We start from the raw sequence: 5,010 nt of genomic DNA on the forward strand, positions 1-5,010 counted from the left end.
GGCAGACTGCTCTTGTATGGGACGGTGCTGTGGTTGATCTAACAGGTCGGTACAGGCTTCACTATTGCAGAAGGGACAAGAAATTGGCGATAGCAAATTAGCAACTCACAGTGAGTGACAAAGCAGCTATTGTGGAAGACATCCCGGCATGCCCGACTTCATGCTCTCTGCACGGAGAGTGCTACAGTCTGTGAAAAAGCTTTGGGGGGTTGGGGGGGAAGACTATATTTTGTCTCAAATTGACTTCATGCTGCCCACCCCGTTCTGAGGACAGGCAGAGTGATGCTACTGCTCGGGGAAGGTGGCAGGGACGGAGGAGCCCGGGCGTGGGCTGGCTCAGCGGGCAGCAGCAGGCACTGCCCAGCACGCAGCAGCTCACCTTTGCCATCCCTGTGGTGCGAGGCAGAGCCCCGGGGAGAGCCTCTCCCCACCTCTCACTGATGACTGCCCCCTCCCCCCCATGGCACCCTGCCCTCCCGCTGGACCCTGAGCTGGTGGGGGACGGGGATGGTACCCCTCCTCCCTGCTCCTCTGCAGAGGCCAGGCAGGATGGGGATAAAATACGAAGTCAAAAGGAAAAAGGTTGTTTTTTTTTTTCACCATGCATCTTAGCAACAGCACCTACACGAAGATCTAAGTATAAGATCTTTTACCCCCCACCTTTCCAAGCAATTAGCATGCTGAAATACAGGCAAGAAACAGCATGGCGATGTCAAAACCGACACGTAGGAAGCCCATTTCCTTTTCACAAGGGTTTCACCATGTGGACCAAGCTGGCTGAGAACAATTTCTGAACCTTCCTCCTCCCCGAGGAGAATTGCCTCCGCAGCAGCTTTGGTCACTGTCCAAAACTGCCTGCTTTTGGTGACTGGCGCTCTCCTGGTAGTTGATGCACAGAAGGTCTCACATTTTCAAAGAAGAAAAAGAAGAAAACCCCAAACCCCATGGACTGCTCTCCAGTGAAAATAGGTTGCTCAAAAGGTGGAGAACGAAGGCGGCCTGTTTGAAGTAGATGATAGACTGTCTTTTGGAGCAGAGCGGAGCAGAGAAGAAAGGCAGCTGGTGACATATTCAGTGCAGTGCTGGCTCCGTCTGAGCCTTCTTTCGTCGGCCAAAATTTAAATTAATCTCAATCTGGTCTCTGAATCTTGCTGGAAAGTTTTAAGGTAAATTTAAGACTTTGAAGAGGCTAAAGGATGCTAGGCAGACAAATTTTTGTTAGGGATCCCAGTTGTGGCCAGCAGTGCATGGGAAGCTGTTTGAGAAACCAGAGGCTGCGGTGGGGAACGTGGGGTGATCCCCTCCAGCACTGCACGCCTCTGTGCGGGGCTCACACCTGGGGAGAGCGGGCAAAGCCCCCCGGCTGAAACACAGCCAGGCGTACGTAGCTGGCCAGGAACCACACCTGGTTTTACTCTTGAGCTGATATTCAGGGCTTGCATCTTGAATAAAGAATTGAGTGAGTCCAAGCCCTCTTCTTTTCTCTGATTTCCTTCCTAAGAGTAAATGACAATTTTTTTTTTCTCTTAGCATCCAAGCAATGTTATTTCCACCCAAAAAGTTTTCTGTTCCAACTCGCAGCCAATGAACGGAGCAGACAAGGCAAAGCATCGCCATGCGGGGAGGATGTTGTTGGGAGCAGCATGGAAGCTGGAGGTGGGAAGGAAACACCTATGAGCCTCCTCATACAAGGGCTTAGGAAACTGAAATCTCCAAAGGGCTTTTTTCTTCATTTCTTCACAGTTATTGAGATTTGCCCTCCGAGTGCCTTGTCTGACTGACAGCCTGACTCTTTTTCTTCTCTCCTTGCTCCACAAAGCTGGGACGCTGCCTAACACCAACTCATCCAAACATCTCTTCCCGGAGTGCCCACTTGTCTCTGTGCCGAGTCAGGGGACTTGTGATCAATTAAAGCAAAGAAAATGGTCTTGTCTTGAAGGTTTTAATGAAATCCCCCCTAGTCCTCGCTTACTTTAGCAGTTAGGTCACCAATCCATCATTGCTGTGCTTGCAGGCCTAGCTCTGTAAGGATGCCTAAGTAAGGTTGTTTCTATTTTCAAGGCCAAAACTAAACTTTTGAGGCAGGCAATAAGCCTGCAATTAAGCCTTTAAGAGTAGACTGCATTTTAGAAGATGCAATAACTTGTGGAATGAATCACCAAATTGGAAGTTGCCGGATTTTTTTTCCTTAGTGGTCAAGGTTAAGTATGAGAAGAAAGTAACTCAGTGTAGGAGGATCACAAAATATGTTAACAGCATAACAGCAACAGAAGGACTGACCCAGCCCTGTGAATTTATGGGTTTTACTTTCTTAATTGCTTTTCTCTCTCTCTGGAGCTACCAGAACAGCAATACACTGAGCTTTTAGCCCACGCTCTCCTGTTCCTTCGTCTCAGTCTCACCCTCAGCCACAGCCAAGCGACTGCCTGGCCTTAGCAAGCTTGAGCAAGCAAGGATGAGCAACCCTTGCTTGCTCAAGCCCTCTTTTCTGAGAACAGGGAAGATAGACCAAAGCTGTGCGGCACAGGACAGCCTTTCAGACCTGACGCGGGTGAGCTCTCACCCCTCCGCTGCTTGCTCCACAGCCCAAAGACCGGAGCAAAACCTGTCAGAGACAGAGACGCAGGTTCCTCAGCGGCTGCCCCACGCCGATGGAGAGGACTACTGCAAGAGCTGGTGAGCTTCCTTGACCCAGTCTCCAGCCCAAACTGCTCTTCATTAGCTGGCCTTTCCTAACACACGCACAGCAGTATAATTACATTCATTTAAAAAACCCTCACAAGCCAGAGGCAAACAGGTCACCCAAACAAAACACTCCACTGCACACGCCTGTCGCTTTGGGGACAGGAAAAGAGAATAGGGGAGCTATGGCAGATGCCGGTCACGCCCCTAGAAGGGCACACTCGCCGTGGGCACGAGCCCCACCATGAACCTCAGCAGAAAATGGAATATAGCTCCTTGCAGGCTTGCACAGTGCTCACTTAATCTGAATTTGAGGAAAGCCCTTTGAGCAACGTGCTTTGCGTAAGAGTAGCAGCCCATCCTGAACATCAGGGTTATCTTCCGTTTTAGAGCCAATGCTGAGAAGCTCTGGTACTGGGCATAATAGCACTGTCTGTGGATAGCATTATCTCCTGAACTACTTGGAGGAGAGGCATCACAAGGCAGAGATGGGCACTACTCTTGCCTGAACTGTGCTTGAGATGATGCTTTCTGTGCTCTAAAAGGGTGAGGTTCCCAAGAGCGCATAAATATATTATAAAGCAGCAGAATGCTCAATAATTAATTTTCAGCAAGGAGACGATTTTATTTCAACCGGAACAACATAAAAAAGCCCTTTGGATTCTTACACTATGTAAGTGAAAATCTGAGACCATTCAATCCAAAGGCTGTTGTGAAAGAGGCTCAGCCAACATGAGCTGATCCCCAAGCAGTGACATCCTGGCTCCATTCGGGAGCAAATGCAATTTTCAGTGTTATTTCTCAGTGATAAAAGTACAGACTCCACTAAGCAGCAGATCTCTTTTCAGTCCTTTCCTCTTATTTTGCGATTAGAAATGGTCTGCCAAAGTGACAGAATTGCAGCGGCCCAGAGGATCATCACACTCATTTCCATCAGCAGCGAGCTCTTTGCTCATTCGTGGTGTCACTCCCTTCCCATATACAGCCAACTGGTAGTTGGAAAATTGAGTATTTAAAGTGTATTAAGGCAGGAAGAGTTGATATATTATATTGTCGCTACTTTGCCTGTATTGTGAACAGCTAAATCCTTTGATGAATTATTGAAATAGAAGCTCATGAAGGACTCAGTCTTTGGACAAATAACTTAAATAACTCTAGCTGGGGACAAATAACTCTTTTCATTAGCACTTTGGGTGGCAGATGGCAGCGAGGCAGTTACGCTTGTGTCAGGAAGATAAGATGCCTATATGGCATAGCTAGTTTAAGAGATGAACCAACAAAAGAGGAGGGATTTTCTACCGACACACAAAACATTCATGAACAAGGAAAGAGCTACAAAGCTCGTTACTGTGAGTACTTTTCTGCATACAAAGGTGTATAAGATTCTGATTGAATGACCTATAAACCACCTATACTAAATTTTACTCTTCATTTCTTGTCTTTATTAATTTCACTGCTCAAAACCCAACAGCAGATAAATGAATAACCCTACGCAGCGCGTTAATGTAGTTTTCTTTCGCGACTGGGTTTTTTTTGTCATTCCTAGCAAACCCTGCCAAGGCAGTAGCTCAGCAGCAGGTTGAGAGGCGCAGCCCACACAGCAGCCTTCCCTTCTGCACAGCACAGCATCTCCTTGCAGCACCCTTCCTTGGCTCTACCCCACCAGACCAGCCGTCGGCAGTACTCGCAGAGGGGCAGACCCACTTGTCGTCTTCTAAGGGGCTGGAGAGAGGCAAAAGAAAGGTGCAACAGCTGAGTAGCCCCCAGGCCACAACCTAAAAATACCAATAAAAGCCAGGCGCACCAGCTCCTGGTGCCACTGTTGAGGTTAAAGCCAGGAAGATTTCACGCGAGGTTGGCATCTCCTCACCGGTTTATCCAGAGGGTGTGGAAATTGGAGATAGGGAGGTTCCCTTTTATTGAGAATACTGTAATTAAAATGTAGTAATAAAGGGCCTAACTACCGCGTGACTGACGGCCAGCTGCCTCGCAGCAAGGACTGAAGCGGCTGCAGGAACAGGGTGAACTCGCACCCATCGCCCAGCGAATCCACCGGCAGCGCCGGGGGCGAAGCGGCAGCCGAGGTGCTCTCGCAGTACCGGCTGGCTCTTACTCCTACTGTTTCTGTGATAGTTATAATAGTTTTTTTTCCACGTTGCTAATAGCCCAGCGATGTTTCTAGTGGGAAAGAGCCATCTCTATTACATACCAGCCTTCTGTGAATTTTTATGGCAGCTATTTTAGAACTCATCTCAGCGAGTTTCCTCAGATTTCCCCAGCCTGAAATGCTATGTGTTCCTGTAATAAGGATGCCACTCATAGCTGAGA

The 5,010-nt window shown here is 48.4% G+C and overlaps 1 long non-coding RNA gene across 1 annotated transcript; it reads left to right on the top strand.

Annotated features, from left to right (window-relative positions):
• Positions 1 to 778: 778 nt before the first annotated feature.
• Positions 779 to 1,958, top strand: LOC142078222 (uncharacterized). The gene is made up of 3 exons (XR_012672160.1): positions 779 to 1,166; positions 1,531 to 1,656; positions 1,744 to 1,958. It is a non-coding gene; the product is annotated as an uncharacterized LOC142078222 (long non-coding RNA).
• The last annotated feature ends 3,052 nt before the right edge of the window (positions 1,959 to 5,010 follow it).

This window comes from Calonectris borealis, chromosome 2 (assembly GCF_964195595.1).
Source record: "Calonectris borealis chromosome 2, bCalBor7.hap1.2, whole genome shotgun sequence".
Taxonomy (NCBI): Eukaryota; Metazoa; Chordata; class Aves; order Procellariiformes; family Procellariidae; genus Calonectris; species Calonectris borealis.